Source organism: Lathamus discolor, chromosome 12 (genome assembly GCF_037157495.1).
Source record: "Lathamus discolor isolate bLatDis1 chromosome 12, bLatDis1.hap1, whole genome shotgun sequence".
Lineage (NCBI taxonomy): Eukaryota > Metazoa > Chordata > Aves > Psittaciformes > Psittacidae > Lathamus > Lathamus discolor.
Window position 1 is genome coordinate 3,246,436 of NC_088895.1, and position 13,285 is coordinate 3,259,720.

Genomic DNA, 13,285 nt, shown 5'->3' on the forward strand with positions numbered 1-13,285 from the left:
TTCTGCTGAGCAGGCTCAAAACACAAAGCTGGTGCCTTTGTAATAGCGCAGCATCGTTAGGGCCCTCCTGAAACCAGGGCTGGGAGAGGGGGAGAGACCGGCTCATTAGCTGTCCGCTTTGAAGTGGGCTCTGTTTGGGGTTCATTTGTATGCCGGCAGAAGGGAAACCTCTGTGTTTCAAGGATGTTTTTTCTGGAGGGGCTTCCTGGAAACATAACAAACATGACCCCGAGGAGCGCTCCCCCAGCCCACATAGGCAGCGCAGGCAGGCGGGAGATGAAACGCAGGCACAAAGGCAGCCAAGTCCCCTTGTTCCTTGTTCCTCCCTCCAAGTTCCTTGAAGCTGGCGCCAAGTGAGTATTTGTTGCACAAGTGGTCCCTATCTGAGCTATAGGGATCCCACGGCTCAGCCCCACATCTTCCTGATGAGCAGAGGACAAAGCTGGGTGTTCCTCCCTGGATATGCCACAGGCAGCCCCAGAGAGCGTGGCAGGCAGGATGCCATGGTGGGCTCACCCTGCTGTCACCCATGTGCTGTGCCTGGGTGGGTGCCTGCCCATTGAAATCAAGCCCTAAATCCCAAATGGAATCAATACGGAAAGGTGCAGAGTTGGGTTCCCCTCTGAGCCATAGTTCCCTGACACACCAAGCAGAGCCAGTACTGGTGGGCTGCACTCCTAAGGGGGCTATAACCCTTCCTGCCCCACTGCCTCAAAGCAAAAGACATCCTAAGCCTTATGGTGCTTTGAGAGAGCACAAAACACATTCCCGAGGCTCTCTGCTCACTGTGCCTGCTTCGGGATGAAGGATGGGCCCCTCCATCCCACTGCAGCCAGCAGCTCCCATCAGGGCTGGTGGGAATTCCCAAGGCAAAGAAGCAGCAGCCCTCAATAATAGAACCTGGATGGCCCTACCTCCATCACCCTGCCTCTCTCCCCTTCCCTCCAGCAGCCTCTCTCCCTGGCTCCATCCGACTCTGCTTCCCATTCTCCCCCCGCAGCGCTGCCGGTGACAGGGAGCGCTCGGAGAAAGACGAATTGGAACGACACGAGGGGTCCAGCGTGACTGCTGGGGTGATGCATGGGCAGCCGTCACCCGGTGCTCATCCCGAGCGCTGCACATGAGGGACCAGCCTCCGCTGCCAAGGGGTCGAGGACGTTTGGAAGGCAGCAGGAGGAGAATAATTCCTTTTGTCCATGCTCCTGCCGGCACCATGGAGCACCTCAACTGCGGCTTAAGGCAGGCGACTTCCCAGTGCTGTTTCTCTGCGCTGAGTCTCCCCGTTTCGGCAATGAGAGCAGCAAGGACTCATCCCAAACCTGCTGCCTCCCACACTGATGGTCCCGAAGGATCACCAAAACAGAACAAGATGCTGCTAGTGCCAGGATCCCAAATCCTACCTCATTCCAAATGGATTTGTGTTAACACTGAAGTAGAGATGGGACTCAACACAGCAGCCCAAGGCTGACAGTGGTGAAGAGCTCTCGAGCTCTCCCATTACCTGCATCCCTTTCTCCCTGTTCCAAGCCTGAGGTCCCTCCCTGTGACCTGCACCAAGCTGGGGTGTCCCAGGGGCAGCTCGGCAGTGCTGCCAGAGCTGCTGCCCTCCTGGTTGGAGCAGTTTGCTGACCCCTATACCCAGCCAGGAACATGGAATGTCAAGGGAACGCGCTGGGCTTTGTTGGTACAATGGGGGAATGATTTTATCATCAGCTCACAGGGAGGTGAGCATGGGAGAGACCTCTGTGGGTCCCCTACCTTCAGGTCCTCCTTTGACAACACTGTGTTTGTAGGGTGGAATTTAATCCCCTTGCATTGAAGATCCAATGGATTCCAGCCTGGAAAATCGGTTAAACAACTCCATCATTCCTCAAAACGCTGTCTCAGGAGGACTGGGAAATTCAGCTCCTAGCTACAAATTCCTGTCAAATTTGGCAAACCAGCTTGCCCAAATAAATGTGTTTCTAACAGAGATATCGCGCTGGAAAAGTTGGATCATTTCGTCTGAATGGAAGCGAAACAGATTCGGTTCTTTCATTTGCTTTGATGGAGGAGCTAAAAACCACGTTCAAAACCAAACGGCACAAAGTGGCTTATTTCTAACCAAACATTTCAGCTGGCTCAAGAGACAAAGAAAAAACCATTGTTGGTGCGGGGAGAAAACTGGTTTAGCCTCTTGAGGAAAAGCAAAACGCGAATCTCCTCCCTCAGCCACTCAAAATGAGCTGGGATCTGGGAATCCCTCATGCCTGGTGCCATTGCTCCCTAGGGAGAGGTCCAGGGGTGACATCCCCATCCATGCCACCCCATCCACGGCCATAAAGCCCAGGCAGCGTGTCGAGCGAGCAGGTTGTGTGAGCCATCCCTGCCTGCTCCCCAGGCTGCGCGCTTGCCAGGTTGGAAAAGAGCAGGGAAGGAAAAGCTATCGCGGAGCTGGACAGATGCAGCCAGTTGGCATCAGCCACTAAATTACCAGCCAATTTCCCCGCATACAACCTGGGGACCTGGGCTTTCAGCTGAGCACATTAAGGCTGGAGCCCCTTTTAATTGCTGTAGATCTTAACATGTGCCCCTCAACTTCGGTGTGTCCGACAGCCTGGATGGAGCCAGCTTTTGAAGGGGGGGAAATGTTACCTGGTTTATTTAGGGTCTTCCTGGCATGCTCCAATTGGTGTGAACAGATTCAGGCTTTGGGGCTGATTTCTCTCTTATCCCAGCACGGAGAGCAAGCAGGAGCACCATCCCTATGGCTTCCCCCTATGGATGCTGACAACTGAGTGCCAAGTCCAGTGTTGACCATGGTAGGAGGCTGGGGACCAGCGAGAAGGCGCAGGGATGCGATGACCCTGTGGACATGCTGCCGGTGCTTGGTTGGCTCTGAGAGGCAAGACAAGGAGCAGAGAAAGCCGAGAGACCCTTAGCAGGTCCTGTCAGCCTTATTCACACGTTATCAGATGGGGGAAGCCCAAAGGACGGCGAGGGAGGTAATTAATCTTGGTGTCGAGCAGAAAGGCTCTTGGAGAGGAGGGGGGAGGTCAAAATGAGGCACGGTGTGAGGAGAGATGGGAACTTTGCTAATGCTTGAATGGATTTTTGCCCTTAGTGTGAAGTTCACCCCAGATCTGAAGACACCTTCGTACTTCCCCCCGGTTTAATTTGGAGTTTTATTTGGGATCATCAGTTTCTCCTCACCATAAAACACATCATCATCACTGTAAAGCACTTTTATGACACCTTTATCTGATTATCTGAAAGTACTTAATCAGCATTAACTCATTAAGCTTCCCCATGGCCACAGCAGGAGGAAGGGGTCTGCGCCTGCTTGGAGAGCAGCCCTGTACAACGGGGATGGTTGAGGCTGCAGCTGGTGTCAGAGCATCACTTGGTCCATGGCCCCACAAGCACTGCCATGGGGAACTTACCCTTTTTCCTCCATGGAGCAAGGCTGAGCTGGATGGAGATGAGGGTTATCTGGTGGGTGGACCTGCACCATGTATTTCGGGGGTCAAAGGAAGAGCACCTCACACACTCTCAGCATCCCTAAAGAGGTGTTAGGGCTGCATCACCTGGCCCTTGGGGTAGGATTGCTGTGGTTTACCTGCTTGCCTTAATGCAATACATAGGATGCAATAATAGATTAATAGGTCTCTGACTGCAAAGGCAGAGTTGTTTAAACAATCCTCCTGACTCCCATGTGCTATGAGAGCAAAGAACAGAAAGGACATACCTGACCACCCCATAGGGGCAGTGGATGTGGGGTGCTGCCGGACCCCTTAGGGTCCCCTCCTGCAGTGTGCCAGGACGAGGCATCCACACACAGCATCACTCATTCAGGGATGGCCGTTCTCCTGGCTCCGGTGGCAAATTAGACCCCTGGAAAGGGGTGGTGGGCAGGGTTGCCCATCTGCTCCTGTTTTTGTCCATCAATTAGCCCTCATTTCCAGCGTGCTGACTGTGGTTCATTGGTTTCCGCTTCACGTTCCTTGTGGTTTCCAGACACCATTGCACAACAGCTCTGTGCCGTCTCCAGAGAGCTCTTGCCTTTGGATTCAGGCCATTTGTTCCCCCCCTGTTTTTTCTCCCCTGTTCTTTAGCTTCAGGCTCATTCAATCAGCACTCCCCTCAAAGAGCAAACCCTGGCCAGGTACTTCAGGATGGCCACCAGCACCCATTGTACATCCACTACTGGGATCTCAGATGGTCCAAAACCTCTCTGCAGAGCATCCCCTGCTGCCACCTCACCAGAGCTGCATCCACATCCTCCCAGCTGGCAAAGCCACACATCCCCAGCAACATTTCCTCCTAGTCCAAACCATTTCTCCCTCAGCCTGCTCATATCCATCAATCCTTGCACCTGTGGACAGGGATTTTCCCTGCAGAGCACATGGAGCAGGTCCTTGCCTCCTCCTTGCCCATGCACAGGGCTGGTGGCACAGGCACATGGACCAGCAAGGTCCCTTCCAGCTCCACCTTGTCCTCCTGCTGTTTAGCCAGAAGAAACGGGATGCTCTGGGCAGTGCCAGCATCTCTCTTCAGATCTAAGGCAGCAGGGCTGAGGGGACAGCCCTGGTAGGAATGGGACCGGAGAAGAGACCCAAGGCCAGGAAGGAGAATGGATAAAGTTTAGTTATTTCTAACACTGCTTCAGCATCGTGAGCTTGGGGGGGGGAAACCTTCAGCCTCTGGGTTTGGAGAGGTAGCCGTTTCTTTGATTTCTGGCCAATAAAAACCCCTATGCCTAACAGAACAATGCAGGTGGCATGGGTTTGGGATTGGATCGGATTCGTGTCCTGGGTATCTCTGATTTTAGGGAAAAAAAATGGAATTAGGAGAAGAAACATGTTGATGGGATTTTGGGTACATGGTTGGGACCCCCCTTCCCATCCTAGGGTACCAGGACCCCCCCTCCACCAGGTAGACTGAGCTGGGAATGCCCCTGGATGGGCTTGGGGGTCTCCCACTCAGCCCCAGTCAGCAAAGCTGGTGTGAGGCATCCCAGGATCGGGCTGGGGCTGAGGAGACACATGTGGGGCTCTGCCCTCCTCAGTTCACTGCCACTGGGGCTCTCGGGTGCCAGGCAGGGCTTTGGCTTCCCATCACACAAACCTCACACAGAATCAAAGCATCACTTTGTATCCCCACATCAAATCATCGCCTCTGGCAAAGAGAGAAATAGAAAGCAAACACCTGGGCACATCCATGGGTTTTGTCTGTGATGGTGTTGTCAGGCAACAGAAGCTCGTGGAGAATCCTCCCTTGTATTTTAGGTCCTATCCTGACCTCTCCCTTGCTCTCTGGACAGTGGTGCTGTGGTATTCCGGCCGTCCATTTCTACCTCCGAAAGATATTTCTTCATCCCCTTTGCATCTCCTGATGGCCAAGCAGTACTTTTGCTGATAGAGTTGAGCATCAGTCAGTAAATCAGTGGCAACAGAAGTGCTGAATCATTAGAACTTCTGCTGTAATCTGTTTTAGCTGGGTTTGGAAGTGAGTGGCTGGGAAAGCACACAGGGATTGAAACAGGGATGCTCACAGGAGGAAGGAAGGCAGCGTCTCTGCAGAACCCAAACACCCTTTTCTCTCCTTCTTCTGCCCGTTTTTGAAGGCTTTGGCTAGATTTAGGTTCAAACTAAACAAAATTGGTAGTGCCACAGGGCTACAGGTCCCTGCCTGACCCAGGTGGCTTGGATCTCATTTGGGAGGGGTATTTGTGCTTATGCTTCAGGGCTGCCTGAGTCAGAGAAGTGAGGTGAGGCTGTGGAGCAGTGAGAGGGCTGCCCATGCTTTGTCGTCTCTGCTACACCACTGCCTTATTCCTTCCCATCCTGCCCAACACAGAAAACCAGCTCCACACCAGCCTTGCTTGGCAAGCATGTCCCATGAAGCACACATACCTTAGTGTGCCCATCCATGTGTATCCAGGGCTGTGGATACAGCCGATGGCCTTTAAAGGCAAAACCAAAGTAAAACACCCAAGCCAAAGAGGAGCAATCCCTGCTCTTTCTGGTTGTGGCCAAGGTGGCTCGACCCTATTTCAGTTCTTGCATGAAGGGGAAAAAGCCTTTCTCCTGTGAGGGCTGAATTTGTCATGAGTTAAAGCTAAAAAGCATTAAAAAACCTAAAAAAACATTTTAAACTAAAAAGAGGGATTTCTAAGCCAGGGAATAATGTGGATATGGTGGGAATAACGCAGATTCTGAGCCCTGGCTGCATGCTCGGGTCTAGCAGGTCTGCGCATGAGCCACCACTTAGTGTAATCCTACTTTGCCAGCACTGAGATGTAGGTGGGATGCCTGGCCTGGGCACAGCACCTTCCTGCAAGCACTCATCCTCCCCATCCCACCAGCGCACAGCAGCCTTGGCATCGTATCTGGGGAGGTGGGAAGTGAGAAGGAAAACTCAGCACTGGGACACAGCATCTGCTCCTTCACCATTCACAAGCTGCCTTTCGCCTCCTCTTTACTAAATGGAGAAATGAGTTTCTAGATGCTGGGCAAAAGATCCCAGCGCAATCACAGAGATGCCTTCTCCCCAGAGCAAACTGCCCAGCACAGAGCTAACTGCAGGGTCACCATCTCCCCAGCTGCACCATCAACTTCCCATCCAGCCTTTGGAAAGCAGCATCCCACATGGAAACGCTGCTCCAGCAGAGCCACTTCTATCCCAGACTAGGCTGTTTCTTACCCTCCATGGGTGCTTTCCTGCTTGTTCCCAAGTGAAGTGACCATTTCTTCCCTGATTTGTCCTTTTCCTTGTGGTCAGCAAAGGGCAGAATCTCCCAACAGCTTCGCCCTTGGGATGTCTGGATCCCACTGGACACAGCAGCACAACCAATGCATCTCCCTGGCTTCTGCAGCACCCTCCACCCAGCCACATCCCCACTGCTGTCACCTCGAGGAGCTGCATAGAGCTTCAGCTGCTACAAGGGATCAATGTGAACAAACAGTCTCAGTCTTGCCCTGGTTCCTCCCAGGGGTCCTCAGTGATGCTCAGCCTCTTCCAGTTCAGAGGCAACCTCAAACCTGGATAAGGAGATCTCACTCCTGCAGTAGTTTCCTCACAGCAGGGACTTCTTATTGACAGAGCCTAATTCCTGAGGAGGTTTTGCAGTATCTCAGAGAGGGAAAGGGCTGGAGGCTCCACGAGCTCCTTTGGGGACCTTCCTCCAAGCGCAGCACTGCAGGTCCTCAGGGACCACACAACCAGGTGTTCATGTTAAACCCTAAAATCAGAGGCAAATGGATGAGTCGATAGACAAGAGGATGGAAGATGACAGGGAGAAGATAAATAGAAGGATAAAGAGCTGGGTGGAGGGAACAGCAAACAGGGATGGAGGGAGGGAGGACAAGAAGGGTACCATGGGCTGGCTGTGCAGGCAAGCACTCGGCTGATGGATTCAATAGGCAAGAGGCACATCAGTGCGTTATTCCCCCCTCCCTGGAGCAGAGGAGAGGATGGGCAGCTCCGGGGTCACACAGGGCTCCCCAGGCTCAGCCCAGCAGCCAGCAGGGCCATGCATGAGGCAGGAGCAAGGCTCGGGGTAGGGGGGTGCCTGTTCCCTCTGCAGCAGGTGATTTGGCAGGGCATCACTTCTGCTGGGCGCAGGCCTCACAACAAGGGGCTTGGCTTCCCTCCTGCAGCACATGCGCTCCCTCCCCTCCACGCTCCCCATTGCACACAGCCCAGCCTGTCTCCCCCCTTCCCAACCCAACCTCATTGTCCCCGGGAGATGCCTCCTTCCCCCCACTCCCTACCTCTCCCTGGCAAAGTCTCCCCCTCCTCCTGGATCCAGCCGCTCTCATAATAGCATCCTTTTCATGGAGACAAATTGTCCAGCCGGGGGCTGCACCTGAGGGCTTTCGCCCTTTAACAAATAGCCTTTTAATTTTCTGCCAGAAGGGCATGGAAAGGGGGGGAGAGGGAAAGACGGGGGGCTGGAGAGGGGGCTGCACAGAGGAGAGAGAATCAATCAGACATCCATCTTCATCATTGCTGCCAAGGGACCATTTGCACTGGCTGGATGCCCCTGGGGGAAGGTGGGGTGAAAAAGAGAAGAGGTTGGGGTGAGGGGGAGGCGATGAGGGGATGAGGAAGGAGGGGAGGGGGGGGTCATAGAGCTACGGCGCTTCTGAAATCCATGCGGAACAGTTGCCCTCCAGGAAGATAAACGGCAACCCTTGGAACCCAGGCAAGGGAGCAGAGGGTCGTCCTCCTGCTCTTACTCTGCTCTCCAAAGAGGTCTGAAGAAGAAGAGCCAATAGCCGAGGTCCAAGGGGATGCAGCAGCCAAGCGGAGCCAGCCTGACCAGGGGAGAGCCTCATCCCTGTCCCCCTGGAAGTGGAGAACTCCAAGTGAGATGAAGAACAAAGAAACACGGGGAGAAGCCCCACCAGCACCTCCTAATCCCACAGCAAGGGCATCCCATCCCACACAGCTTCCGCACAAGGCAGAAGGACCAGAAGAGCTTGAAATCCTCCTCTCCCTGATGTCTGGACCACAAGGAGGGAACCAGCGGGCGAAAGCACCAAATCTCCTTCCTCTGCTCCAGACTCTCTCCTGCACAGGGACACGGTGCCGGCTTTGGCTGGAATCTGTCGCCTTTTCCCAACAACAGCGAAGCGAGAGGTTAATTAGATGTTTGCAATCCAATTTACATCCTGTTGGTGAAACCAGCATTTCAGTGTAACCCGGGCTGGCAGCCCCCGTGCCCTCCTTCCTTTGCTATATTTATTTCACAGCTCTGCAGAACTGCCTCAGCCGGGTCAGAACTCTTCCATTATCATTTTATCGCTGCCTCTTACTCTGTAATTACAAGCTGCCTCCATCACCCTCCTCCTCCTCCTCTTCTTCCCCCTCCAAGCACAAGGTGGGAGATGCTGGTTGTGCTTTAAGCTTCTTCTATGATTTGTCTCACCCACTGAGGCCGCGAACAGTTTGGCCCTGGCTTCAGCAGATAAGCCAGGGAAGGTGGCTGGGAAAGGGGGGGCCGTGTTGTTCTCCTGCCTCCCCATCCCCAAGGATTACAATATTCAGATGCACCGATGAATAGCAATGCGTACTGGAAAGGAAACGCAGTGTGGAAGAGGTTGGGGTCAATTTGGCAGGAAGAAGAGGAGCTGCAGAGCCATGGGAGGTCTATGGCATGTTCCTTCATGTGTCCCGTGCCCAGACCATCGCTCCTTCCCAGACACTGACTGGGAGGGTGCTGGCTGGTATGGAACAAACCTGTGCCAGGATACATGCATGGAGGTGCTCAGCACTCCTATCTATACCTTTAGAAATATAGATAAGAGCTTTATGAGCTCTGTGGACCACCCACAGCCCCAGTTATTTCCAGTGGGAGGGAAGGGTCCTTAGGGAGCATCTCAGATGCACACCATGCAGAGCCAGGGACCAGCATCTCTGTGCACACGGGACAGAGATAGTGATGGGGACTCGAGTCCCAGGGTGGCATTGCCACCAGAGGACAGTGCCCAGCCAGCACAGTGGCTCGATGCTGGGGTCCACTTGCAGACCCAGCAGCACTGATCACCACACCAAGCACCCTCTCTCTACGTTACAATCCATCCCCTCCCCAAAGCACCACTCTTCGGAGTGGTAACAGGCAGAGGGATGCTCACCCCTTCAGGTAACACCTTGTCCATGGGGACAAGCCATCACAGGACTCAAAACCTGAGTCTGGTTGGGATGGAAGTGGCCACTGGAGAAACAGATGCTGCTTCATGGGGTGGACAGGGCCTGGATGCAGCTGGACACAGCCAGCAGCACCCTGCTCTGCTGTTAAATCTGGCTCCCTTTCAGACACCCGAGAGCATGAGTCAGACAAGAACTCGCAGACAGCGCGAATGCACACACATGCAGGCAGCTCAATTGCCCATGAGAGGGTTCATGTAATTAACAGGCAGGCAGCTTTCCTTCCATGTGGCAAAGAAAGGAGAGGGGGGTATCTTTCTGGGCCCATCCCCTGGTAGATTTCTGCTCAGAGGAGCAGGGACCCCAGTGCAGGCTGTGACCAGGACCCCAGGGGCAAGGAGGGATGGACCTCAGTCCCCTATGCCCAGCCATGCTGCACCTCCATGTGCAACCTGGGTCCTTTCCCATCCTTGAGGGGAAAGAAAAGCCTTTTCCCTGCTAAATCCAGGGAGCCCCTTTTCGCTGGAAATGGTGTAAGAATGGATCTTACTGCTCCTTGGGCTGAGCCGTGCTCACATCCCCTGCTTTGTGTGATCCCCCACCCTGTGCTGGGATGCCCATACCAGCCCTGGGGACAACATTTAATGCTTATGTCCATCACACGCTGTACCATGATCACTCAAGAACAGCTCCCAACCCCGGGGCGCATCCAGCTCTGCCTGTGATGCTCAACCCACGCATGCTGTGATGCCCACAGACAGCGCCAAGCACAAAGCCACCTCGATCCCTCCCTAAAACAAAGATCAAAGCCTCTGCTCTATGCCCGAGAACACCACCCCCCTCCCCGCTGCTGGAGGAACATTAAAACCCCATTAACCTGGGGTTGTTATTAATCATGCAACATTACCCAGTGGGGACAGCCCTGACGTGAGCGCCCAGGCTCTCCCAGCTCCACAGCCTGGCTCCAGGTGACACGGGAAGGTGGGATTCGTTTATAAGCACGAGCTGCAGATAATGGATTTCCTCCACGAGGCAAAGGAGGAAAAGCTTTGGAGAGATTGGAAATAACCACCCCGAGGCAAGGCAGGGACTGGACTCCAGATGCCTTTCACCCCTGCGGATGATAATCCCCTTTGTGACTGGGGTAAGGGCAAGGCAAGGGAACCACGATTTATCATCTGCTTGAACCACATCCATCCTCTGGAAGAAGGTTTCCAGCTGTGCCACAGAGCACACACAGTGAAAGGCAAAGATGCCACAATGAAATCCACCCCAGAGCCCAGTGATGTTCACTTTGGAGACCCCCTAAGGACACAGAGGGGGCTTCTTCGGCAGGCACAGAACAGGTATTGCCATGAGAGAGACCCCTCCACCTGCATCCATGTGCATAGGCTGAAGCCCCATCAAGCCCTCACAGTTCCATGATATTAGAGCTTTCCCCTCATGCATAGAAGCAAGCAGGGGGGCTAATTGCTTCTTATGACACTATAATGGTAGGACTATTTACACTAGATTAAAATCCAATCCATAATGAGGTATAATAACTTCGCAAATGCCAGGATTCATCTAAGGGTGAGGAGCGCCGCCGAGACATTGCTGAGCAGCCTTGGACTTGGGGTCTGAGCCTTGGCACGGGAGGAAAAGGCTCTTGTCAGAGCAAGGGTGAGGGGGGTTTGTTGGCTTCTGCCTCTTTGGTTGCTTCTCCCATAGGTTAAACACATGGGATGGAGAAAGGGAACATGGGGACTATGGGCACAGCCCTGGAAGAGCTTTACACCCAAGAGGGTGAGGGAAGGAATGGTGCAGGAGGAAGTCTGCAAAGTGCATAGAATGGGTGTGCATGTGTTGGCAAATGGTTGGACACATCCACAGACCTGTGGATGCGCCAGGAACAGGGATCCTTCCCTGGGAAGGACACAGATAAACCAAAACCCTCCAGCCGCACTGAAACCTGCTGGGTACCGAGGGTGCTGAGGCAGCCTCCAGACCAGGATCTGGCATTCCTATAACGCCTAGACGTCACACACCAGGTAAGTGTCATCAGAGCCCTCCAAAACCCATTGCACACACTCCCAAACAGTCCCATTCAGCTACACACCAAGGACATGAGCAGAGGCACGCACCCAGCACTGCCATCTCCCCAGGCCCTATCCCGCATGTGAGTACCTGCAGCAGGGGGGGCTTGCCCTGCAGGATAGCAAGGGCTGAGCTTGGACCCAAGTTTGGATTTGCTTCCTGCCTCCATCCCGTGTTTACGGATGTGACCTTGAATGAGCCTAGCAGCACATCACTCCTGTCTCATTCAAAGGAGGTATTTATTTATTCCCTGCCAATGACATGGGCTGATGGTGCCCTCTGAATGCCAAATAGGGCTCAGCTCTGCTTCGAGAGTCTGTGTGGCTCTGCTAGAAAACAGAGAGGAGAGAACCCAAAAAGCTGAGACCTGGTTTCTTCGCTGCTCCCCACATCCAAGGACTCTGCGCAATTCCTGGATCCCACCAAGTGGGCTCAGTGTGGTGCTGGCACTTTGCACATGGGTTTAAGCAAGGAACCTCAGGTCCCCAGCAAGCACCAAGGTCCTCTGCTAGATACCAGCACTAGGGACTGCTCCACAGGAGCATCGCCAGAGCTGGAACTACAGAAGGCGAGCAGGCACCAGGCTAGGAGATGGAAAGGGTGCTCAGGTTGGTGCGAGCTCTCCTGTGCTGATGGGACTCACTGTCCCAGCATCACCCCGCTACCATCCCACATCTCCACACATGCCATGTTCAAAACCAGCTGTCTGCTAAATGAAAGGAGAGAGCAAACCCTCCAGAAACCTTGTTCTTCAGGACATAGTGCTCTGAATGTGCCAGTCATCTGCTGGACACTTGGTACCCCCGGCTTGTGGCATGCACTGAGGACAGGGAGAGCTAGAAGTAGGATTTGGTTTCCTAAAGGTGAAACCTTCTCCTCTATGCAAACTCTTCCTCAATGAGATCACTCGGACAGATACCCAAAGCACAGGAACAGAGGAGGAGCAGAACCAGGAGTAACCTCAACACTCTTTGTGCTCAAGAGAAAACCAGCTGAGCCTCAAATACAGCAAAGGCAAATTCATCAGTGCCAAACTCAAAACCCTGGTGTCTGAGCTGAGGATACCCCGTTACCTGGGCACAGCAAGCTCCATCCCATCCCATCCAAGCAAGGTGGGCCCATGCCAGCAGCAGGTCCATGGTAATGAGGGAGGTTTGGCATCAGGCTGGAAACACAAGTCACATCCCGGAGCACCAGCCAGCAACCACCAGACAGGTCCATGGTGACAAGAGAGGTCCAAGCTGGGAAGTCAGCCCACGGGTCCACATCAAAAGGGTCTGTAGCCAGACACAGACAAGGCTGAAGCAAAGCTCAGGAAGAGAGCAAAGGCCCAGACCTGGGCTTAAATAGACCTCCTGCCCATTGGCAGAGGGTGTGGAAGGAGACCCCAGGTGAGGCTGGTCAGAGCTATTGAAGCCTATGATTGTCCACAGGCCCCAGACACCCATTGCCTTCAAGGCTGGGAGACTTATCTCAATGGAACGAGTGCACCAAGGCAGAAATGTTCTTCCTTGGGCTGTGGGTGTTTGCCTGGCATCCTGGTGAAATTAAGAGGTGTAAAGGTACTGTATGACAA

General features: G+C 53.8%; 2 long non-coding RNA genes across 2 annotated transcripts; both read right to left on the bottom strand.

The window, feature by feature from the left end:
* Window positions 1-1,683: 1,683 nt before the first annotated feature.
* Window positions 1,684-4,275, bottom strand: LOC136021077 (uncharacterized). The gene is made up of 3 exons (XR_010615666.1): window positions 3,728-4,275; window positions 2,635-2,877; window positions 1,684-1,838 (listed from the first exon to the last, which is right to left on the bottom strand). It is a non-coding gene; the product is annotated as an uncharacterized LOC136021077 (long non-coding RNA).
* A 623-nt stretch (window positions 4,276-4,898) lies between these two features.
* Window positions 4,899-12,995, bottom strand: LOC136020929 (uncharacterized). Its single transcript, XR_010615577.1, has 3 exons — window positions 12,783-12,995; window positions 7,755-8,331; window positions 4,899-7,222 (listed from the first exon to the last, which is right to left on the bottom strand). It is a non-coding gene; the product is annotated as an uncharacterized LOC136020929 (long non-coding RNA).
* Window positions 12,996-13,285: the final 290 nt, after the last annotated feature.